This window comes from Rissa tridactyla, chromosome 2 (genome assembly GCF_028500815.1).
Source record: "Rissa tridactyla isolate bRisTri1 chromosome 2, bRisTri1.patW.cur.20221130, whole genome shotgun sequence".
Classification (NCBI taxonomy): Eukaryota; Metazoa; Chordata; class Aves; order Charadriiformes; family Laridae; genus Rissa; species Rissa tridactyla.
In genome coordinates this window covers 7477371-7503528 of record NC_071467.1, presented here as the reverse complement: position 1 = coordinate 7503528, position 26158 = coordinate 7477371, and the positions used below count along the sequence as shown (strand labels likewise).

Below are 26158 nucleotides of genomic sequence, written 5' to 3'. Positions count from 1 at the left end.
TAGCATCTGTGACTGGTGACTCTGAGCAGAGGCACAGCTTGGACCAACACCTGGTCTGCCTGAGCATCATGGACCATCAGTGACCTTCTTGCAGGGGAGGGGAGTTAAGGCCTGGTGAGCACAGAGCTGCAGGGGAGAGTGCGTTACTATTTAAGTAGGGAAAGACTACTACATCCTTGCTACCAGTATCCAGAGACATTACAGGTTGTCGTTTACTCACTCTTGTCCATGACATGATACAGAGAAAAGGAGAAACTGGGCCCTCACATATGTTGAAGTGTTTGCAGGACAGATCTGAAAAAAACATCTTTGTCGACGGCAAGAAAATCTCAGAGTCCCTGTTAGATAGTGTAACATGTGGAGAACACCTCCCTAGTTTAAAATATTAATTATTACTATTATTACTATTAATATTATTATTATTACTGTTATTATTATATTTATCTAAAGATAAATGAAGAAGTCAAACATTTGAAGGAAATTTTCTGACTTATTATAGGATACATGACCACTCTAGTGTTAGGAAAAAACAAAACTAACTAAAAAAACCCAAGCCAACCCAAACCCCAAACAAATTTAATATAATTTATTTTGCATAAAAAGGATTTTTATGATAGGATACCCCTATTATTCCGTGATTCTGTGATTTCTTCTTGACTTCCATCAGTTACCAATGGAAACCCAAAACATGCTAATGGTCATTGTTTTAAACAAAAATTTTAAGAGATATGGATATATTAACAAAATTTAAAACCTCTGTAAGGATCAATAAAGGAAGGAGAAGATGCAGAGAAGATGCAGAGACTCCACGTATCTGCCAGGGACATTGACTTTGATTCCTGAGTACAAAAGTAATAGGTATTTTGTTTTTCAGAAGTGAGGTGTTTACTACATCAAATGTATAGAAAAATATCTGTCCTTCTTCAAAAGGCTATAGACTTCAAATATTAAGAACTAGCCTAAGCTTTTACTCAGTGAAAACATATACTGTAATGCTCCACTTAGCTCCCAACAGCAATTCAGTCTAATTTTGGAAGCTGCTTTTAACTGCTGGCTGTAAGATTGACCTCACATATTCTAAATTCCTGCAGAACTCCTGGAATTTATTTTTGCATGGCTTAAATCCACAAAGTTCTCCAACTGCAATCCCACAAGAGTTGTGTTTTTGTCCTCTGTATGTAGATGTAGACCTAGAAAGAAAGATTAATTCCCTAGGACTAGGATTCATCTTAATCATCTTTAGACATAGACTGTACAAGTACCTACATTTGAGTTAATTGTCTGGGCTCCCAGAGAAGAAAACCAGAAACTGTAGGCTTGCAGTTAATTTGATTTATGTTAGAGGTTTCCTTTAGTAATGAATCACAAACTATTTATTTATAGTCATTAAAATAAAGGGAACCTAGAAAAGCAAGTTGAAATATTGAATGTATGAAATATTTCTTGGTAACATATCAATACGAGCTTTATATTGTAGTGAGATGAGATTCATAAGCAAATGGGACAATATGGATCATTTTGATTGGAGAGTACAAGGAGTGACTTCAGTGTGCACCAAGGGGCTCGGAGCTCCAGTTAACTGAGGGCAACCTGGAGATAAAACCTTGTATCAATGTACACAGCTGAGCAATATACACCAGTGTACTCAAATCTCTCCTAGATCTAGTCCTTCTGACTTCGTTGTCCTTCTTTGCAAATTATTACAGTGCTTCTTGATTACTCATTGCTTGGAAACTGAGCTTCATAATTTCTGTTTTTTCATCTCAGGGATGTACAAACCTAAACTGGTCTCACTGTTCACTGAATCCTGTTATAAATTTTTCTCTCCACTCACCTCATTATCAGATGCAGTGCCAAACCCAATTTCCTTAATAAGCTGAATAGACTGAGCTCCTAAAGCTTTTCAACATAAAATATGATCCGTAGAGCATTTTGGTTGTCTTCCTGCCCTCTTCCTTCTTGCAAAAGTATTTTTCTGCATCCTTTACAAGTTAGAAGCACAGAACTGTTGGGGATCTCGACAGCATTGTATACAGAGACAAGGCAATTTTCTTATTTTTGTTTGACAGTCCTGCATTTTACACTTCTGATGATCATTTTAATATTTTCTGTTACAGAACTTCTCTGCTAGCATGTTGAGATGATATTCTATTGTTGAACAAAAGCGTTTTTTTTCTCTGACTTACTACTTTCCGCTGTAAGGTCCTTTATTAAGTAAGTTCAGCATGAATTTCCTGCTCTTCCACATGTTACTGAGCAGTTGATTATAGGGAAACAATTTTAAGATACTTTAGAATATCCTGTTGAAGAAGCACGTCATCTTCATTGTTTATCCCACATTTTTTTCTTGTCTTCAATATTTGCCTGTAAATATTTGGTACAATTATTGAGATTTTTACTATAAGCATTGTCAATTGGTGAGTTCATGGATGACTCCCCTTTAACAGCTGCTACAATAAGTGACTTCAATCCATTTGATGTTTTATTTGTTCTATAGAAAGTAAAATATTGTGTAGCATTTTCTCAAATGCCCTGCAGAAATTCAAGTGTGCTGCATCAGTATGTTTATCTTGATCAGATGGATGAATAATATCAGCACAGAATGGGAAGAGACATTCCATGTCATTGAAAACAGTTTTATTTTATCACAAATAATGTTATTCAATATATTTTATAGACTGCTCTAAAGAAAAACAAGTATGTTTGCCTGACAACTACAATTAACCTGGTGTATCACAACTTCATTATTGTTATGATTAAAAGCCTCCTCTTAAATTCTAGTCTGAGTTTATTAATTATAATAACACTTTCCTGTCCCACAATTGCCCTTTATCTTAAATAGTTCTGTCATGTTGATATTCAGACCCAGATATATTGCTATTCAGTTCCAGACATATTTCTAAACAGAATACTCTTTTTTTTTTCCTTTTTTTCTCTTGCCAGGTTAAACTAATCCAGTTGTCTTACTCTTTGCTAGTAAAACAGTCTCATTGTTCTTGGATTTTCATATAAATTATTTTCAGCAGTTATACTATTATCAGGAAAATGACAGGTTTATTTGATGGGCCACATGGAGTGCCATTAATCATGGGGTTTGCTCCTTTGAGTATTGGATAACCATTTTATCGTTACACTGTTTTCTATGGGATTGAAGTCAGGCTGAGCAGTCTTCAGTTTTAGCAAGATCTATCTGTCCTACTTAAAAACATAAACTAGACTGGTGGTCCTTACAGTCAAGAAGTCTCACGACCTCAAGTATTTTTATTTATTTATTTATTTATTTTAATACTGTTTCTTGTTCAGGAAGCTCCTCAAAATAGATCTTATAAGAAATAAATTTCTTGATTTGAAAATGTTGAGTTTTAGCAAACCCTACTTATAAGCACCTTTATTACAAATGCTATGTTTTCTGTTTTATTCACAGCATCATGCAAAGTAAAAATATGTACTAAACATTTTTGCTTGTTGTGCATTCTTATCTCTTACATTTCCATTCAAATGTAACAGTGGATGCACGCATTACTTAGGAGCTCACCTTCATTGTAATATGCCTACTTACTGGGCCATGACCTATGATTTTTACTGGGCCATTTAAACTTCAGTGATTGTTTTGCTTTTTTTATCAGCTGCCTGCATTAAATTTTCTATTTGAATTCATTATGTTGAAGTGGTTCTTTTTCCGTGTCGTACTGCATATTAAACTGGAATAGTCATTTTCACCTCTTTTAATGAAGACTTTTTTCATGTAATGAAAGATTCTCTGTGTTTATGAAATCATGGTTTCTTGTGAATCCAATAAAATGTCCTTGAAGAATTTACAATATCCATTAACACTTTCTTCTTCAAATTTATCACTTCATATAAAATATCATTAATTATAGGGGTGAAATTTATCACTTAACATAAAATATCAATAGTATTAGGATGTTAATATTAATACAATCTCTTGAATTCAGAGAAAAACTTGCCAGTGCCTGTTGTAAGGGATTATAATTGATGAGCAAATCCTAAGTGTTCCATAAGCTTAATGATGTCTAAAAGTCCAGATTGTTTTTGTGGATGCAGAAGCCTTTTCTTCTTCCCCAATGTAGCCATAGCTGATATAGATGACTAATCTCACTAGTTTCCCCCAGCGGCTGAAGCCTCTCCGGTTCCTCTTGTAATTTCAGAGTCAGCTCTCTAATTTGTCTGTGTTCCCAGTGGTTATCATTTCTTCTTAAAAAGGGCTTCGTGGATTTGCTGCTAAGACCTGTAACTATTTACTTTAAACTCACTGCTTTCTTGAATGTGCAATTTTATCCGTATTGCAAAACCCTTTCTGACAAGATACTTCCTTTTGAAAAGCCATATCTCTGCAAGAGAAGGACTTCATAATAGTAAGGCAGGATGTTGCTGCAGAATGTAGTTAGTATACGATCATGGTTCAGTGAAGTCTAAGAGATTGTCAACACAGTAAGAGGGGAACAGAAAGGAAACAGCCTTTTCTGCAGGAACAGCCCGGTTCATATGTTTTAGGAAAAAACACCAGGTGCTAAAACATTTCTATGATGTGAATCAAAATATATGTTGAATGTACAAAATGACACCTAGAAGGTATGCTTTTTCCTTACCAACCTGTTACAAGAAAAATACTTTCTTGTTATATGAAAATGCTTAAGATGATGAATGGGGGAAAAAATCACTGTTCTTTACAGTGATGAAATTGCATGGTATCACTAGTGTTGGAAGGGACTCTGGAGGTCAACGGATCCAACCCCCTGCTCAAGCAGGGCCAACTACAACCAGTTGCCCTGGGCTGTGTCCAGACAGTTTTTTAATTTCTCCAAGGATGGAGATGCCACAGCCTCCCTGGACAACCTGTGCCAGTGCTCAGTCATCTTCACAGTAAAAAAGTGTTTCCTGATGTTCAAAGGGATGCTCCCATGTTTCGTTTGTGCCCATTGCCTCTTGTGCTGTCAGTGGGCACCACTAAAAAGAGCCTGGCTCTTTGCATCCTCCCTTTATATTTATACACATTAGTAAGATTCCCCCTGTGCCTTCTCTTCTTTAGGCTCAATGGTACCAACTCTCTCAGCATCTCCTCAAAGGAGAGATGCTCCAGTTCCTTCATCACCTTTGTGCCTTCATTTAATTGTCTCCAGTACGTCTATGTCTGTCTTGTACCGTGGAGTCCTCAACTGGACTCAGGGCTTCTGACGGGTCTTAACAGTTCCTTGACTTGCTGGCTACGCTTTTCCTAATGCAGCCCAGGAGGCTGTTGGGTGCTTTTGTTGCAAGGGCACATTGCTGGATCATGTGAAACTTGCTGTCCAGCAGGACCTCCTGTACCTTTTCTGCAAAGTAGCTTTCCAGCTGGGTCAGCCCTCAGCCGGTGTTGCTGTACAGGGTTATTCCTCCCCAGGTGCAGGACTTGGGTTTTCCATTTGTTGGAGGAGGAATACAGAGATCTTGTTAGGTTATACAGAGAGAAAATTAGGAAGGCAAAAGCCCAGCTGGAGCTCAACTCGGCCACTAACATTAAGGACAACAAAAAAAGCTTTTATAAATACATCAACAACAAGAAAGCCAGGGAGAATCTCCATCCCTTACCGGATGCAGGGGGAAAGTTGCAACCAAGGACGAGGAGAAGGCTGAGATACTTAACGCCTTCTTTGCCTCCATCTTCAATAGTCACACCAGCTGTCCTCAGGGTGCTCAGCCTCCTGAGCTGGAAGATAAGGATGGAGAGCAGAACAACCCACCCATAATCCAGGAGGAAGTAGTCAATGATCTGCTTCTGCACCTAGACGCACATGAGTCTATGGGGCCGGATGGGATTCACCCAAGAGTACTCAGGGAGCTGGTGGGAGAGCTCACCAAGCCTCTCTCCATCATTTATCAACAATCTTGGTCAACAGGGCAGGTGCCAGATGACTGGAGGGTGGCTAATGTGACGCCCATCTACAAGAAGGGTCGGAAGGAGGATCCGGGGAACTACAGGCCTGTCAGCCTGACCTCGGTAGCGGGAAAGATCATGGGGAGGATCATCTTGAGTGAGCTCTCACGGCAAGTGCAGGGCAGCCAAGGGATCAGGGCCAGCCAGCAGGGGTTTAGGAAGGGGAGGTCCTGCTTAACCAACCTGATCTCTTTCTATGACCATGTGACCCGCCTTCTGGATGTGGGGAGGGCTGTGGATGTTGTCTATCTGGACTTTGGGAAGGCCTTTGACACCGTCCCCCACAGCATTCTCCTGGAGAAGCTGGCGAATCATGGCATAGACAAGTGTACTCTTCACTGGGTTAAAAACTGGCTGGATGGCCGTGCCCAGAGAGTTGTGATTAATGGGGTGAAATCCTCTTGGTGGCCAGTCACCAGTGGTGTCCCTCAGGCCTCAGTTTTGGGGCCAGATTGGTTTCATATCCTTATCAATGGTCTGGATGAGGGGATTGAGTGCACCCTCAGTAAGTTTGCAGACGACACCAAACTAGGTGGGAGTGTTGATCTGCTTGAGGGTAGGAAGGCTCTACAGAGGGATGTGGACAGGCTGGATCGATGGGCCAAGGCCAACTGTATGAGGTTTAATAAGGCCAAGTGCCGGATCCTGCATTTTAGTCACAATAACCCCAAGCAGCGCTAAAGGCTTGGGGAAGAGTGGCTGGAAAGCTGCCCGGCAGAAAAGGACCTGGGGGTGCTGGGGGACGGCCAGCTTAACATGAGCCAGCAGTGTGCCCAGGTGGCCAAGAAGGCCAACAGCATTCTGGCTTGTATCAGGAATAGCGTGGCCAGCAGGAGTAGGGAAGTGATCGTGCCTCTGTACTCGGCACTGGTGAGGCCTCACCTCGAGTACTGTGTTCAGTTCTGGGCCCCTCTGTACAAGAGGGACATTGGAGTGCTGGAGCGTGTCCAGAGGAGAGCTACCAGGCTGGTGAGGGGTCTGGAGACCAGGTCATATGAGGAGAGGCTGAGGGAGCTGGGCATGTTTAGCTTGGAGAAGAGGAGGCTGAGGGGAGACCTCATTGCCCTCTACAACTACCTGAAAGCAGGTTGGAGAGAGGTGGGTGTTGGCCTCTTCTCCCAAGTGAATAATGACAGGACCAGAGGAAATGGTCTGAAGTTGCGGCAGGGGAGGTTTAGATTAGATATTAGGAAGAATGACTTTACTGAAAGAGTGGTCAGGCACTGGAACAGCCTGCCCAGGGAGGTGGTTGAGTCACCATCCCTAGAGGTATTTAAGAAACGTGTAGATGTGGCACGTCAGGGCATGCTCTGAAGGACAGAGATTGTAGGTTGTTTGGTTGTACTTGATGATCTTAAGGGTCCTTTCCAGCCATGAAATTCTGTGATTCTGTGATTCTGTTGAACTTTATGATGTTCCCACCAGCCCAATTCTCCATCCTGTTGAGGTACTGCCGAATGGCAGCACAACCACTGTTTGTGAATTGGCTGGTCTGAATTAGGAAGGGAGGAATTTCAGTCCATAGCCAGTAAGACCATGTGACTCCCATGCATATTTCAGCTCTGGAATTTTCCTTCGTCCAGTAATTTCATATTCAGACACTGAAACTAAAATGTTCTTATGAAAGGCTTCCATTTGACAAGTTTGTTTTCTGATATTTAACAGCTCACATTATGGCTTCCAGACATTCTGCATTCTTTCCTTTTTAGGTAATGCGTACATCCCTGCTTAGTGCCTAGGTGTAGAATGAAAGACATCTGTGCTGCTAGTTATGATAAGACAACTAATGGCAAAAATATACATCACTGCTTTGGTCTCTAGAGAAATTTCTAGAGTTAAGGTCATAAGTCAAGAAAAGCATTAGCTCCTCAAAGGAGGCATCAAGGAAGTGTGGGGAGAACTTGAAGGAATATCATCATAATTCCTCCATCTGGCTACAAACACTCTGTCATTTGCTGTCCTAATAAGGAACACGGTGATTAAATATGGCTCAGCACTCAGGCTAGTTGTGATTTTTTAATTAAAAGAAAAACAAATTGTTTTGATTTTTTATCACAGGAAAAAGATGTATTGTCAACCCTTGTGCACAGACGCAATTCCATTCAAATTCTGACTAAGCTTCTTAGCAGAGAACAAAACCCAGTGTGGCCTGGTTTAGGCTTTTCTTCAGAAGTACAGAAACACCTGCAATCAACTGCATTTGCTAATGGATGGTATTTAATGCAGCAATACTTTGGGCTTATTTTTGCTAGTTTTGAAAGTACCTATACACTGTCATATTGGTAGGTCCTTTAAATATAGTAGTTTGTGTAGTACGGACCTGACTGAGTCAGATCCGGGGAAGAAGGAAAAGTGTCAGCTGTTGAGGAGTGGTTGAGGACTCTGTTAGTCTGCATATTGGCAAAATGTCTCTTTCACTGCAAGAACTAACTCCTTATTTCCTGTTTTTCTTGTTTTCTATTTTTCTTCCTTAAAAAGCTGCTACAGACCATTTTCAGGGAGAAGGATACTATGCTAGAATGGACTTTTGGGGTCCACACTCTTCCTTACAGACACGTTTGAAGCAAAAAAAGTAACAGCAGTGCACAAAGTCAGACAGTCAAGCAGATAACTGAAGCGTAGCGTTTGTTCATGACTGTGTCAGAGCATCACGCCTGATACGAATGGTCTGTTTTGGTGCCAAATCCCATTGAAATCATAGAACATCCTCTGTTAATTATGCATCCTCTGAAATTACCTTATTTTACTTCGTATTTATTACCTCACATAAGACTTTGTTAATAACCAACAAAAGTACAAATAACTGATTTTAACTCCAGTAATTCCTTTTTCCCCCAGTGATTATATGCCAAACCTACCACAGGTTAGTGGTACTCAGAAGTTCTTATCACCTCAAGAGTGTCTGATGGTCTACCTGAAATAAGTTTGTGGATCAGCTCTACTACCTATATTTCATTCACAGTCATGCTGTTTTTCCAAGCATGAAGTCTGAGCATGAGTGTAGTTCGGACTCAGTCTTCCCTTATCTATACCAGAATCTTTCGCCATACTGTCAGGGAAATGTGCAAGCAACAACATACCCTGCCTAGCCTGAGACAGCTCTTAAGAAGCCCTATATTAATTCATTAAACAGCAAAAAAAAATATGCATATTTAAAGAGAGAAAGGGAGGGGAGAAGAGAGAAGACTGTCAATACTAAAATATGTCCATTCATCCTATGGCAGTACTCTGAAATGTTTTTCGCATTGGTTGCTGTACCCAGTTAATCCTGTTAACTGTAAATGATGAGTCAAGTTGACAGCTTGGTCCCTATTTATGCTCATATTTTCTTTATGCTCAAAGTTTAAATAAATGTAATTTGATGTGGATGAATAAACCCCTCAGGCTTTTTACTGAAACAGCTCAGGAAGAGGCTATTTTAAATGGAAATAAAAGAATGCAAAACCAGAATTACCTGAGAGCAAAATAGCAGAGCAATTCTAAAATCTTGCGTAACCTACCTAGTGAAGTAGGTTTCACTCTTTGCCAAGTAAAGAGTGAAAATGGAAAAAAATACCTTTATAATTGATGAATCCACTGTATAATAACTACAGCTTGGTCAGCATCACAAACTATATGGGCAGGAAAATACAAATATTTCTTTAACAGGGCATAACATTTGTTAGAGAAGATGAAGAAGCAACGATGGAGAAACTCCTTATTAGACAGACTTAACATGAGATATCAACAAATTTACCTTCCACTACTGGATGATCTACACGGCATCCTCAAACCAAGACAGCAACTACTCTGATCATCAGTGTAATATGTCTTAACTCATCAGTTTATACTCAAGATATGCTAAAACATCCTCTAAAACTTTCCTCTCCTCATGACAGGACAATAGGCAATGGGTACAGACTGAAACACAAAAAAATCCATTTAAACAGAAGAAAAAACACTTTCTTCTTCCCCTACTCTGCCACCATGAGGGCGACTGAGTACCAGAAAAGATTTGCCAGAGAGGTTCTTGAGTCTCCATCCTTGGAGGGATTAAAAACCCAACTGGATATGGCCCTGAGCAACCTGTTCTAGTTGACAATCCTTTGAAGAGGGGTTTGGACTAGGTGATCTCCAGAGGTGCCTTCCCACCTCAGATAGTCTGTGAATGTGTGAAGAAGCTTCAGTAACAACTTCTTTATAGGATGGAGTGAACACACACACAGATATAAATATGTGTCTCCATTGACAGCCCAGCTTTGCCAAATTCTTTGAATAATCAGTCAAGAGACAATGCAGAAACCAAACAAGTCTTTAGAAAACTAATTTATATAATTATTACTGAAGCGAATCTTAGGATTTAAAGCTGGAATCAGGAAACCCACAGGAGAAGTGCTGCGCAAGTCATATTTTATTCAGAAAGCTGGTGAGACAAGGCATATTGCCAGATGAAGTCCTATCAAGAAACAATTAAATGATATGAGAATCAGTGATCTCAGCACACAAGTGATCCAGCTTTTCTTGTGCAGTTTGTAACTTTTAGAGAAAAGGGAAGAAAAGGATTGGTTCTGCACACAGCTCCTCCCAGCCATGAAAGGCCGCTCAGATGAAAGCACAGGCATTATAGGTCACCCAGCAGTGGGTAGGAGGTTTGTGTCATAGGGTGTTGCAACCAGAATATGAACGGAGAATGTAAACCTAAGTATAGAGTTCAGCTCCTGTAAGTCTTGTTTGCTACTTATTGGCTGAAGTGCCAACAGAGTTGCATTTCTCAAGTGACCTGTGTTTGGATGATTTCAAAAGTGGCATTTGGGACAAGACCCGAGTCTCTGCCCTGCCTATGACTATGCCTCCCAGGAATCAATAAGAGGAGTCTGGGCTAGCACTGAGCCACTGGGCTGGGCTTTGACCTTCTTCCCCGGCACTGATATGAAACAGGATCTGTGAGCATCATTGTGTATGAGCAATATGGATGGAGGAAAGTCAGGATAGGTCTGACAGCACAGACACAACTGCCCTGGGCTGAATTCTTGAAAGTGGGATTTGGAAATGCATTGGCGGGTGAGAGAGCGAAGAGGGCTGAGGGACACTGAAAATTGAGGACATAATCTTTCATGCTGTCAGAAAGGTTACAGAGGGCTCCATGACTCCGGGAGGATCCAGTTCTTTCCAGATGTATGGTATCTGATAAATTACTCAAGACTGTAGAGACACCGGTGCAGACCAGGGAGGTTTCTGTTAGCACAGAGTGATACAATTTTTGTCAGACTGACATTCATTCTCTCTTGCTTCCCCCTTGTCTCAGCCGAGAACCATATTTCAACAGCAAGCAGAAAACTTAGAGGAAAAAGAAATAAGGAAAGAAATAGAAAGCTTTCACAGAATCATTCTCAGCAGATGTTAGCATCTTAGGGGTATTCACGGAGGTTCACATACTCACAAAACTTCCAGCTGAAAGACAGATGACACCTAGTCTAATAAGCACTGATCCCTAAACAGGCATTCATTGATTTTAATCTTGTTAAATCATGTTTTCGTTACTCAAAGACAAAAAGAAGGAAAGAAATCCAAAACACAACTCAACAATAACCAAATTCCCCAAGAGATTAAATCAACAGTTTTACTGACTTCTCAGGCTAGAGAACAGGAGTTTAAAAGAATTTAAAGGATAAGTAATGAAAGCTGTTGTGTTTTACAACCTGGTAACATAACAGAAATAAGTAGCTGCAGAGAAAGCAGATTTTTAAAGGCAAAACATGGAGAAAACCTTGAAACAGGAGTAAGAAAAGATATTCCAGTGAGATCCAAGCTCTCGTGAAACCCATTTGCTCATAAAATAATATGATGCTGTATTTATTTTTGGAGCATGATTATGAGTTTCTTTGTAAGGCTGAAATTGCCATCTGTACTCCAACCACTAAGTCTCCAGTCAAATAGTGGTTTCAACTCTTTTCAGAGAGAACCCTATGGACCAGGACAGCTGTGCAGTCCAAAAGCAGAAATCAGTCTCAGCTCTGAGTCCCAGTTCCTGCTATGTGCCAAACATCAGATCTAAACCAGGTGCCCAAATATTCACGGGTTGGGGTCTTTTTTCCCTTTCTTTTACTAAGTGGTAAAAGTGTTTTCAGATTGCACAGAAAGTGTACTTGCTCTGTGGCAAACAGTCGCTTACAGAAAGAAGTTCAGAGCTTGGCGGAGATGTAAGGTTGCATCCTGCTCCCAGTCTTAGCAGTGATTTAAGGAGTAGTTCAGAGCAAACCTATATTTCTGTTTCCCCCAGTTATAGAATCATAGCATCATAAATGTGCTTAGGGCTTTAAGCCATCTAAAGTGACATCATTCCTATCATCAAGGGATGGCAACCAAATATCACTGGAATTAATACCACTTACTATCCTTGCTTTGGGTAGTGAAACTTAATCCACTAACACTTCTAAAATGCTTCAAGTTCCTCTGATGAAAGCCAGCATCAGAATGTAAAGCATCAGCCTTGGAAGTGACAGCAGAGTGCACTCTGGAAGGAAGAATAACAATAAGATCATTGGGTTAAACTCTCCAAACTCAGAGGAATTTTCACTTGTTCCTCACAGCATTTCTTTCCCAAGAGCATGTCTCGGTAGCAGCTCTAATCCTGACAATAAGCAGTACTGACTTCAGATGAACACCAGTGCATCGTAAGGTCTCCCCCTTTTGATCCTGAGCTGGAGGGACGGTATTGTACTGAACTTATTTGCTCAGAAATTACTCTGTTACTTATATGTCTCTCCATTTCTGCGGCAGTGTCCACTGACGTTTCAGAAGAGGCGGCTGGTCTCTTCTCCTGGAGCCAGTTAGTCAGTTCTTGGGTATTACAAAGGGAATGTCTGCTGCTGCACGTGGCTTTGGCCTTAAAAATACCAAGGATTTCACTGAAGATTCCTCACTGTCTCTTTGAATAGTTCGACTGCCAATATTTTCAGGACAGGTCTGCTGACCTTTTACTTTTAGACATTTAGCATATGCCGTGTTGGAAATAATCTCCTGGAAAAAAGCCCTCCAGACAACTGGCCAAGACTTTGCTCAGCTGATCTGTTTGTCCCCGTCTCAGCTAGTATGACTGTGTCAGGTGCATGCAGTATGACTACACCCTGGATTAAACACTGTGTAATTTCACCCTAAGGTCTGGCCCAAAGAACACACCTTCTAGCAGAAGGCTTGGAGCATTGATTCAGACAGAGCAAAAATAAACAGAAAACCCCATGCTGAGAGGAGTTATTCCTTGTGCTGACCATGGAACGCATATATGCCTTTGAAAAGATGCTGCATGTGGCTGTAAGGTTATAGAATATAAAGTCATGGCATTTCTCTAGTCCTGTGACTGATGCTGAGCACAGAGCGTTTTCCTCCACAGCCCACCAAATAGTCAGGTGTTTATAGTGCTACCTTGTGCAGTTTATAAAAGTCTTGTTATGGTCATAGAGAAGTTCATCAAGAGTAAAAAAAAAAAGAAACAAAAATGTTATCAGCACACAAGCATGGCTATTCCATAGTGTCCTTTTGGAATATTTAACCTAGCAAGCCCAGCAAGTAAAAAGCTACACGAAGTCAAAATTTGTCTGTTCTAGGTGAGAGTGTCACTCCAGTGAGTCCTGTGTTTGAAATGAGACCTTATCTTGTTAGGGTGAGCGGAGAAATGTCCTTCTGTTTGGCTCTCACATGAGAGTCAGCTGCTTGTGTACATTTAGAGATCTACTGTGTCTCACCTGAGAAGTGCAGTAAGTTGTTTTGCTAGTTTGCAGCTCCCATATTATTCCCAGAGCCTTGTTCCCTGCATTTCTTTTTGTTTGTGCTTGCTCAGAGAACAGGGATTGTCTGAGAATACACACCTCAGTGACCTAAGTAGAAATCATCTGCCAGTGAAGGGTGATAATCATCCACCAATAAAATAAATATCCAATCCTTTTCTTCCCCCTCCTTCCTTCCATTTTTCCTCTCAAGTGAGCAGCTCAGTCACTCCCAGAGCACAGTAATAGAAGGAATGAAAGACACAGGAATTACATCTGCATTTACGGGGGGCGGATTTTCACCTGGCTAAGATGTGGCATAAGCACTTGCAACTTGTAACGGGCAATCGATTTGATTTGTAAATGCACAAATAGCTGCCATTTTACTGCAGAATTGGCAGGGAAAAGACTTACCCCAGTCCTGGCTGTTTCTCTTGTCTTTGCTGAAAGTGAAATTACTGCTTTCCTTCGCCTCAAGAGTTGTCAGGAGACAGGCAGAATTGTCTAACATCTTCAGACAGGGAAAGTAATGCTATCTGCCGCACACATCCAACTGCCTTTATATATGTATTCTATGTTAAAATTGCTCTGTCAAACCTTGTCTTTTGGTCAAATGGCCATTTCAGTAATGTAGATTTTTATTAAACAAAGGTAGTCTGGGTAGGATAGGATAGGGTAGGATAGGATAGAATAGAATAGAATAGAATAGAATAGAATAGAATAGAATAGAATAGAATAGAATAGTTCCATTGGAAGGGACCTACATTTTCAGTGGTCAAGGTCTGCCATTCTTCTTTCTGAGCTTCACTATGTCTCTTGTCATGACCACTGTCAGGCACTGTCTGTGGCCCACCTTTTTCTTCAGGATTAGGTTTTGATTTTGTGGTATTTCCACACTCCTCCTGTGAATACGTGCAGAGGAATGACAAAGCACAAGGTGACACCACAAGCCACGAATTCAGTTTCAGAAAAAATATCACAAGATCACTGCTTGATGTTTTAAAAATGTTTAATCTGAATCCTAGTGGTACGTTTATGCTTGCCACGCAGCAACAGGAAAATGAGGAAGAGTGCACAGACACGGAAGGATCCCAAAAATTGTGGTTATTTACTATGTGTAAGCACTTTCTGCTTACAGTCTGTTCTGCAAATACATTGCTGTAATCTGCAGTAAGAGGCACTGACACACATTAGATGGTTTCCAGAGCTTTTAACGGATAAGTCCTTTACCCTTAGTGTCAGAGAGCAGGGAAAGTGGGCTGCTCTGAAGGGGAAGGTGAGCCATGAGCTGGAGGTGACAGCCAAGCAGGCAGGGCAGTGTCCTTGCAGATATGGGGTACAGTCCCACAGTACCCAAACCAGAAGAGCAAGAGGAGGTCTGGACAGCACAGAGCAATGGTCACCACATTAGTCCTACTGATGGGTCAGGTCTGAGCTCAAGACAGTAAGTCAGGATCTGCACAGTGCAAGGCATGGACATACCTGCCATGTAGCTCAGGAACAGACAGGCAAGGGCTGGAGCTCAAATGCACCTTCTGAACAAGGCAGAGAGTGCAAGCATGGGTGAAAGCTTGGGATAAGGCTTCCCATAGGGCTTTCTCACAGCTTATCTGTTTTCAACCAAAGTTTTCTCCAGGGTTACACAGCTTCATTGTAAGAAGAATGACCCTGAACTCACACAGCTAAATTCCTAGGCTGGAAGGGAGGAGAAAGAGTTTGCAGAGGTGGATTATAGGAGACGTTTTCAGTCTGGCCAGAGCAATCAGAGCCTGCTGGTTCACTCAGGGCCCTGACACTCAGTGTTCCACCTCTGACCTCTGAAAACCAATGTTAACACTATCCTCAATTTACTAGACCATGAATCTTCCTTACAGCATTAAAAACAGACCATAAAGCAAGTAACAGGAAGCTATATCTTAACATAGCCATTAGGGGCTGAAACAGCTGCTGCACTGAATACCTGAGACATCTGCAGGAACTGGCAGATGTGACAGAGGGCTTGCAGAAACCCTGCAGCAGCAGGCCAAGCATGGTGCGATAACACATTTAAAATGACGCTAGAGACTTAAGTTTAGGCAGCTGAATCAAGCATTTTATCAGGATCATCAAGACTATTTTACCTTTGTCTAATTAGATGCTAACTTTTGCTTGCATGGGAACTGCCTGCAGATTGGCACGCATAAGGCTTCCTGTGAAGGGGAAAGGTATGTCTTTTAAAAATGTGATGTGTTAAGCAAGCTGTTAGGGATAATTGTAAATGGTAATGTCTCTGACACTTATATGACCCATTAGCTCATCTGGCAGAATAAAACCCTAATGTCAAATTGTGCATGTGCTATTAAGAAAGCTTTTTTTCCATGGTCCCTGGGCTCAATGCCCCATAGTGAAAAAGAATAATAAATTGGTATGCTACAACTGGGGATGTGCACAGGGGTTGTTGAGTTTTGATATAAAGAGCTATCTATGCATCAGTGGCATTGTTCCCCTTAATTATTACTACAGCCCCTGCTGATTTAGATACCTAGAACACCAGTGATAAAATCCATTACCTTATTTAATAACAGACTGACAGATGATCAGAAGAAACAAATAGTAATGAAGACCTCTAAAGGAAATTCATCTGGCTGAGCATGAAACTAGTTTCCAATGAATGTTAGAATGATGAATGTAAAGTTGTTTTGTTTGAAGGAGAGTCTGAGATGCCAATTTGCGGAGGAAAAAACATGTCTTATTCCTCAACGCTGCAACAGATCTGGATCAAATAACTCCGTAAACATCCTCCTCCACCTCCTTTTTTTCTGCACACATTTATACATGAGCAATGAGCAAGGAAGTCTGAACATTTTCGTGGAGAAAATTTAAACACAGTCCCCATTTCCTTTAACTTGCACATCCGTGTTTGGCAGGTGTATGTCTCATTAAGTCTCCCTGAAACCAGCATCAGTGCATCAGGGAACTACTCTTCCTGCTCATTATATACTTACAGCAAGCTCTACTGGTACGGATTTGTGTGTTTGTCACATCTTGTAAACACTGATGTAAATACCTATAAGGTTTTTGCTTACGCTGTACAGACAGAAATTAAGGTGATATTTGAATCAGTAAGGGACAACATATTTTCAATAAATTGAAAAATGTTTAAAAGATTGGGTAGAAATTTGTTGCTTCTTCCTCCCTTTCCTGTCAGTGTCCCTGCTTTCCCTCTCACACATATAATCATTATCACAGTCCATAAAACAAGACGGATTTTTAGGGAAATGAGAGCATACAGAGCAGACAAATACTGAATTAATGCCTCAGAAATCAAAATGTTTTAAAATAACAAAAAATCAGAATACTTAAAAACGTCAAACAAATAATACAAGCCAGAAAAAGGTCTACACAGCCATCAACTATCTTCTGACATTTGCTAATGTTGGAGGTTGTCAAGTCCAATATTGTGGATAGAGTTATATATATATATATATATATATATACTTTTTTTCAAATGGCATGTATTGTTATGAAACTAAAGCCGTAGTTAGAGGATCATTTGTTTCAGCAGCTCAAATCCCTTCTCTTTACCTCTCCCCTTGCCATTTGATCTACTTGCTGGCATCTCAATCTCCTTTCAGTATGTGCATGCAGATGTGCACATCCCAATGCAGGACGTATGAACCTAGTTGGAAGACTCATTCAAGTTAGGAGTCAACTTATTTGTCTGCAGAGTTATTTGGCTAGGTGTGTTTTAGATCCTGGTCACAATATAGATGAGGATAAAGAGTGGGTACATACAGCAGAGAGAAGAATGAGTGTTAAAGAGTAGATCTAGTGATCTGGCATCATGGTTGCCAAACATAATCCTTCTTGAATGAGTACTTAATAGAGAAGTAGTCAGAAACTTCACTCCAATTTTCTTAAATTATTTTTCATTTATTTAAGGACACTGGCTTTCACACAGACAACATTGGTTGTAAATTCAGTGCATCTCACTTTCTTTTTTGGAGTTAATGAACACAGAAACAAGTAAAACTTCTACTTCAATGTTTTTAAACTGATACTCAAGAGGGTTGGTGAGTTAAATACTATTTAGGTAACTACAATCTCACATTCTCTGATCAGGCAGTGGAGGTGGCTTAAGAAGTTACTATCCCTTAGCTACTTTTTAATTGCCTTCCTGCTATGGATTATCACAGGAATTAGCAGAGCTGGTACATTATGACATGAACTTATATTTTAGCTACATCATTTCATGGAATAGTGTCTATATTCTAAGTATCCTCAGCATCTCTGAAAATCTGATTACTAACTTCTATCCCTCCATTTGAGCACTTAATTCCTGCATTCACAGCTGGAGAAAAAAGATTACTGTGTATCTATTGGGCACTCCAAACTTTAAAATTTTTTAATGTTATTTAGTGTTCTTTCCGGCAAAGTTCAAAATAGCTGCCCTTGTTAAATAAAATATCTCTGCCTCCCTCCTGCTTACATGAATGTTCCTGCAGTGTTATGTACTCTTTAAACACAAAAAGCGACACTTGTCTGGGAGAGAAGAACCCCTCTGGTCCCTGCACTCTTGGAGGTGTATGTGCTGTTTATTAGACCTCCAGGGGAAGGCCACACAAGAGATGCTGTCTCCCAAATTATCTGCTCCAGAAAGAGAAAGAGGGAGAGGAGTAAATGAGGCAAGGAAGTGTCCCTTGCACAAACTCTCACAGGAAGCTTGTGTCGCAGACCAAGAATCTTTAGCCTCATCTCCACCGAAGACACCAGTCAATGATGTTTTAAAGTGCTTGCAGCCCACAAGTCTGTCACCTTTTTCATTAAGATTGGGACAATGATGGGATAATGCAGGTGCCAGCGCTGGGGCAGAAACTGCTGAGAAGGGATCTGGCTGCTGCTTTTTTAGCTCATAGAGATCTCTTAATCCTCCGTGGCATTCTCACTCACCAGAGGTGTGATGGTGGCCAGCAGGATATAATTCTTGATGATTTTCTCTGAATAACCTTTCCACGGGTCAGCCTTAGCAGAGATAAGACTGTCTCTCTAGAGAGAGACAACCACTGATATATTGGGATACTTAGCAAACGTGCTGTCTGAAGCGCCTGTCACTGACAGCAGTGGAACAACACTGGTGCAGAGCTGCTCAAATTATCTCAGGTTCAAAATGATTTTTCAGTGCTATCCACTTCGCTGTTTTTTTCTCAAGAGGCTTTTCAAATGTCATATCATCCCAACTCTTTAGCACAATAGTCTTTATGTTAAAACTAGCTATAAAAATCAGCAAGCTCAACTGGGGAAAGCAGGATGTGCATATTTCACAGGGGGGCGATACAAAATGAGGAGCAGTCGGTTACACTCTTCTTGTTGTGGCAGTGAGAGGCTATTATTTACTTTTGAGAATGGAGTCACACTAAATGACAAAAGTGTCTTCAAGGGGAAAAAAAAAAAAGGCTTGCATTTCTACTGGCTATTTAAATGAAGACAATGTGTAGTATGACATTCTGCCTTTACTCCTTATCCATGCAGGGGTTTGTATTATATCAGACGTCTCAGACTGACTAGATCAGCATATCCTAACAAACTAAATCTTAAGGCTAGATGCAATAAAGAAATAAAGATCACAGAACATAGGACCTCCATAGCCTAGGTGCCTCTGGGTCTCTGGACCTGCCTGGAGAGCATTGTGCCAGTCAGCCTGGGTCTTTGTGCAGGGAGATTTTTAGGAGCCTCAAAATGACAACCCAAAGAGTCAGGCCTTGACAAGAGAGCAGCTTGGAGCAAGACAATTGGAAACACTGATGCCACAGATTATTTTTAATGGATATTTTCCTCTCTCAAAGTCATAAAACTCATTTATTCCAAAACCAATATCTCAAACCGAAGCAAAGCTAATGCAGGATTGTCCTCCTGAGGGCCAATGTCTCCTTCTGCTTTTCCAGAATAAGAGATTTCATCGTCTTGCTTCATGGCTTGAACAGTCATTTGGGATGTGTGGAGGGATGAAATTCAGTGGCATTTTTAGCCTGAAAGGGTCTCAAACCCTACACTCACATGACCCCAGAGAATGCCTTAACCATCAAGTAATTTGTACCTCATTTCTGTCACTGATGCTGAATGGAAAGCACTTGGGAGTGCCACATTATTTGAAATAACACAGAGCATAAGATGGTCAACGCTTGTATTAGGGCCCTCTGGGACCGAGTTACTAATTAATAAGTGAAGTTTAAAGAAAAAAAAATCATGTGCAAGTTTAAACCTGTTCACATCAGCATACTGCCCTGTGAAGTTGCCCTATAAGTCACACAGTTCCTGTTTTTTGATGATCATCCTGAGCTCCCTCACTGCTACATTCCAGTGAAAAGCCTCCTCAGGAAGACAGGACCAATCTTCACAGGCATGTCCTGGTTTGAGGTAAAACAGAACCAATTTTCTGTTCAGTAATTTTACTTTTTAGCTAAGCCTCTTCTAACTCTCTGAATCAAAACCATTCGGTGACCCGATCTCTGTGCTATTGGGTATAAATAAGTCAGCTTTTGTAAGGCCACTGATCCTGGGAAAGCTAGAAGATCCACTCCTGTTGTGTTGCCTGCTAAACATCTTTTAAAACCACAGGAGAATGAGGTATTTATTTTTGCCTGTGGACTGTAGCATGGTTTTGTATACCAAAGCAGTGGGTAGTTTGTAGTGTGAGCATTCTCTAGAAAAATAAGAAAACAAAGAATAACGCTTTGAGTCCTTGGTTTGCATCATTGATGTTTGAATGTGAAACTGTGGCATTTTTTATTTTAATGTCTAAGTTCCAATCACTGATAGTGAGGACAGCGCTTCATCCATGGGGAATTATGCCATTGATTTACATGAGAGTTCTCCTAAACTTTATGCTGAGCTGTATATTTTTTTACTCCATAAATACATTTATGTCTTTTTCTTCAAAGCTAGAATTTAATCCAAAGGGAAAACAAAACCTTTTACCATGATAATTTCTTTTAAGAAAAGTTGTCTTCCTGGGCCTATTCAAATGATCACAGAATAAGAGATTGTCTGGCAGAATATAAAATCACATAAATTGTTATGCCTGGATAGGGACTTTTTATTTACTACAGGATGAAAAAGTAAGAACCAAGGCCTCAGAATGAACTGGGGAAAAGTAACTTTTCTTCCTTTCAATATACACATCCTCGATTGTTTTTTCTCTTTATTGATGATCAAATGTTCCAAGAATATCATGGGATGATTTGATAGGATATGCTTGGATACATCTGGGTTATAAAATATATCCACCAAAAGATACGTCTGTCTGTATTAGTAAGCATAATTCCACTTGGATGAATTTTCGTATGATGTGTAAATCTGTTGTAAATAGATAGAACACTGACATTCCTAGAGGGGATCCAGTTTTTCCAAGTTAGGCAAATGTACTTTCCTTTCTGCATTTGTTTACATTCATGCAGATACCTCAGTGAAGTGTTTTCTTACTGAATATTGAAATTCTGCAATTCCTCACAGTTAACAAGGCAGACTGCAAGGATATATGTGAATCAGCTGGTGGTAAAATAATGCCTCTCCTGTTCATTTAAAAAATTGATTTTCCCCTAATGTTGTTCCATCAGCTTCTACCATGAATAAATTATTATATGACAAAGTGCAGTCTTCTTGTTCCTCTTCTTTTTATTCCTAATTGGTCATTAATACAGAAACAATTTCTGTATGGAACAGTTTTTGGCATTTTAATTGTAAGAGCAGAAGAGACATTAAAAATTATCAGGTGTCTCCCCCAGATCCTTGGTCTTTAGAGGAAATAAAGTGATGTTTAACATCATCTCCTTCCAAGGTCCACAGAAGTTGGACGCACTCAACATTTCACATGGGCAGGGTCTTATGCTCCAAAGAAATAAATAAAAAAGCAAAAGAAAAGATCCCCGCATGTGTACCTTGTCTTCTGTTCATACTTAGGTCATGAGCAACAAAAGATTCCTGGTCACTTTTCAGAAAGGGAGATGAATTGTAGTTATTTTTCAGAGAAATGTAAGAATGCAGTGGTTGAATAAAATAAAGAGTGGTGACACCAGCATTCTCTCTCAAAGTTTATTAATATTAACTATGGTAATGATTGTTTCCATATATTCCATATATATTCCATAGACTTTCCAGCTCTGGAAAAATCAGCTGTGTGGTAGTAGGAGTACATTTCAGCTCTTTTTTCCTGTGAAGAATCACCACAGTCCTATGGATTATGAAATTATTATGGGCAGCAGGGAAAACTGGGACCTAATTTTTCTTTGCTGATTGACGTCAACACCACAAATGGAAGTTAAATAGCTAGGCTGATATTGATCCACAAAGAGGGAGGTTGGAAAGTGTAAGAGAAGCAAAATCTCATCTGTTTCATTAAAATAGTGCAATACTGACCTACCCCTCAAAAAATTGGGCAAGAGAAGTCAGTATCAGTGTACAGTCATTTTACCATAAGAACTGGTATTTCCACATTCCAGCATGCAACACCTTCAAAAAGATTTTTTCCTTATCATTTTATTCATACTCTAATAAGGAAAAAACCCTCTTTAAAGTGTGAATAACTATCAGTGTGGCATTTAATCTCTCCTTTTTATCATAGGAGACATGATTCGGGGTGTTCTGTGCCAGGAGATAAGTCCCCTGCATTTTGTTTTTGGCTGTTATTGTCAAAAACCTGTGATTTCTTTACACACATTTAGTAATTTAATCAGTGTTTTTTTCTGGTTTCATTTTCTCCCACTACTGAACGGAACTTCTTTGCTTCAGATATTAGAGAATTGCAGGCTGTAGCTAAGCAAGTTTACTTCCATTTAAAAGAATCTCATTATAATGTAGGCTATAAGAGGTCAGATAGTCCAGACAGATAGCCTCTTATTGCCTCCTGCCCTAGCACTGCACTTCTAAGAAGAGTTCCATTCTGTTTTCTTTACAGTTTACAGGTAGATGAAGACAAACCACAAGATCATAGAACGAATCATAGAATGTGTTGGGTTGGAAGGGACATTTAAAGGTCATCTAGTCCAAAGATCTTCACTTAGCTTTCTCTTTCCGAAGAGAACACAACAATTCCCCCCCTTTTCAGACTCCCCTCATGTCACTTATATTTCTTTTCTAGTCTGATGTTCATCCACAGTGCATGTATATTACTTTACATCCAAACTTTGATATGGAGTAAAATAAGTTTTTATTTTCCATTGCAGCTCCATGGATGAGGTATAAATTTTACTAGGAGTCTTCAAATGGGCATTTTCTAACATAAGCATCAGCTTTTTTTTTTTTTTTTTCCAAAAGAACAGGGGGAGTTGACTGTTTCAACACTTCCTAAAAAAAATGTTATTTTGACTTCACAATATTAGTTTAAAAAGCAAAATGCTCGCATAAACTATTACATGACCTTTTATCATAATTTAAAACTCTCTTATGAAAGACAAAGGGCTAACAGTTGAAACAATGTGATAATGTATTTTTGACATAAATATTAGAAACATTTTGGAAAAAAATTCAAAAATATATGGAACAAAAAATATACAGTCTTCTAATTAGGGACATGATGATTTGTTTCTTCGGACTATTCTCTGTCATATTTATCACCAGACCAATTACAAGGAAGTGTTATTTAGACAAAACTACCAAAGAAAATATTCAGTAGTTCACTATGCGTATTTCTGAAAGAAAAGTTGGGGGTGGGGAGAAATCTCTGGTTTAGAGTTGGTTTCTAATGATTAAATAAAAAAAACCAAACAAACAGTTCCCAAAGTCTCACCATTTGGGGATGTGACTATGAATAAGCAGTTGAAAAGTTATAGCTATTCCTATTGTTTAAAATATATATTTTCACCTAAAATTTGCTGGTTGTGATGTCTGCAAACAGTATTCAAACTGTTCTATACTGGTACTTCTATACATGAGCTTCAAGCAACTCACTAGCCAATTTAACCTTCTTGGTATTAAAATTTACAGCTGCTACAAGCTAAATCCTGCACCCCCTTTAATAGTCTGCATCGCTGCAACTTTGTGCTGGGGACTAGGGAAATTATTTACTTCCCTTAGGACCTCAGTTCCCAGTCTGTACACTGGAGATGAAAGCACCTTGTAACCCCTTTCTGTCACAGACCTTCTCTGTTTTCTTCACAGTTACAGGAACAACTGAGCTACAAATTGCTGGAAGCTGGGAAGTTATCCCACGAACTGAGTCATTTTATTCTTTTCATGATATTACCTTTGTTCTCTAAGGTTTTGTTTCAGGCCATTGTCAGCAATGGTATATAGTATTAAATGGTCTGACACAATACAGCTACTCTCAACTTCTTATAATCCCAAATCACTGCCAACAGCAATGCAGTTTGGATTAGACTCTGGGTTTAAAAGCTTTGGGGGAAAGAAATGTGAAGAAAATAATAGGAGTCTTCTATTTGTACTGCCAATGACAACCATTATATAACTACATAAAATTATCATTCATTATCAGTTTCTTGGCAGAAGTACACAAAGAACAGAATTATCCGAGACTTACTTTGGATTTTCTGAGAGAAAAATTATATCTTCATTTCACTAATTTGGTTTGTAGGCATCTTTAAGTTTTCATGCTGCTTAAACAGATAAAAGGCTAGCTGTATATTTATTCATTCATTTATTTTTTTTTAAAACAGAGCCTGTTTTCATCTTTCGTTTCCTTGTACATGGAGAACACTGCTATAGAAAAAAATACTTTAAGCCATATTTAATACTTGGAACAATTAATCACATGAAATAATATTATCTTGAGAGAGGCAAGTGACTTTATTCAAAATGTTTCTGCCATTCAGCCTGTATTAGAGAGAATGCACAGGGCATTAGTGATAATGACAGGTCTGCTGCAAAAGCCATACATTATCAAGATGAGAGTGTCCCCTTAGATAAGTGGTGAGTGATTAGTATTTTATTGGCCCTTTGTCAACTTCAATTATGTTTTTTGAAAATTCTGTTTCGAAAGCAATGTTCGCAATGTTGGATTTAAGCAGCTAAGTATTAATTAGGTATTTAAATCCAATATAAACAGATATCCGTACATCAAACATCCTTAGTGTTGCAATTATCAGTTTCAGAAATATTCAGATATTGGTAGTCTTCTGTGACAGAAGTTAATTCCTCTAATAAAATAAGTCACCAGTAAAAGATGCTGTTATGATGCATGTGCTGAGATTAGCTAGAAACTCCCTAGCAGTAAACCATTATTATTTACCAGTATGGATTTTGAGGACAAGCTTTTCAAAGCCACTTAGGGACTGAGTATACCCAATTCTCATTAATTTTATAGGTGATTGGGTATCTAAATCCCTTTGGAAAGCTGAATAGATCATTTTCTGAAAGTCCAACAGGCATCTATGTCTGGATATTTCCTTTTGGGACCATAATTCGTATGGGCCCTAGACACTTGAAGAATGATTTTTCCCATTAACTTTTGATGCAAAAAGTCAGGACTTGACACTCATGCAATATGTATATGAAGCTAAAATGGAAACTTTGATCTAACAAGTCATGTGGTACGAACAAAGATAGAAAGGGAGCAAGGAAAAGACAGGAAAGGATTTTCCTTTCTGGAATATATTTTACTTCAGGGCAGAGAATCTATTACAGGGCAAAATGACCCCTGATCATTAACACAAAAGCCATAAAATTACTAGTAAAGTCTAACTTTGTTAATTTTTCAGTTTTTCTCTCAGAACTCCACAATAAATCCACAAATTCTTAAAAATTTCTTACAAAAGTGTTCCTAAGAAGTTTTTCTACCTCAGAAGGGGGAGTTTTCTCACTTTATCAGGAGATATCCTGGTATGAGTGAAAACTAAGAGTTGTAATTCTAAGAGACATTTCTAGCAGATCTGCTATGTTTGGCTACTGTTAGTGGTAGCAGTAGGCTAAATGCAGACAGAATACTATATGCAAGAAAAATAGTGTTTTCTTAGTATTTTTTTCTGGAATTTCTGTGTTTGTATTTCCTATGGTTTTGGAATAAAGCAATGCTCATTTCAGTGGAGCAGGTGATTAATGAGAAGTGAGTGAATAGTCTATTACCAGAAGTAGAGGTTAGAATCGTAGAACCATAGAATGGTTTGGTTTGCAAGGAACCTTAAAGATTATCTAGTTCCAACCCCGCTGCCATGGGCAGGGACACCTCCCATTAGACCAGGTTGCTCGAAGCCCCATCCAGCCTGGCCTTGAACACCTCCAGGGATGGGGCAGCCACAGCTTCTCTGGGCAACCTGGGACAGTGCCTCACCACCCTCACAGTAAAGAATTTCTTCCTAATATCACGGAATCACGGAATCATGGAATCTTCAGAGTTGGAAGGGACCTCTAGAGATCATCTAGTCCAACTCCCCTGCTAGAGCAGGATTGCCTAAACCACATCCCTCAGGGCTGCATCCAGGCGGGTCTTGAAAATCTCCAGAGAAGGGGACTCCACAACCTCCCTGGGCAGCCTGTTCCAGTGCTCTGTCACCCT

General features: G+C 39.7%; 1 long non-coding RNA gene across 1 annotated transcript in view; it reads left to right on the top strand.

Annotated features, from left to right (window-relative positions):
- Positions 1 to 19986: 19986 nt before the first annotated feature.
- LOC128905574 (uncharacterized) overlaps positions 19987 to 26158 on the top strand; it is a 51706-nt gene continuing 45534 nt past the window's right edge. Inside the window, exon 1 of the long non-coding RNA XR_008464906.1 lies at positions 19987 to 20070. This is a non-coding gene — a long non-coding RNA (uncharacterized LOC128905574). The remainder of the gene's footprint in view (positions 20071 to 26158) is intronic.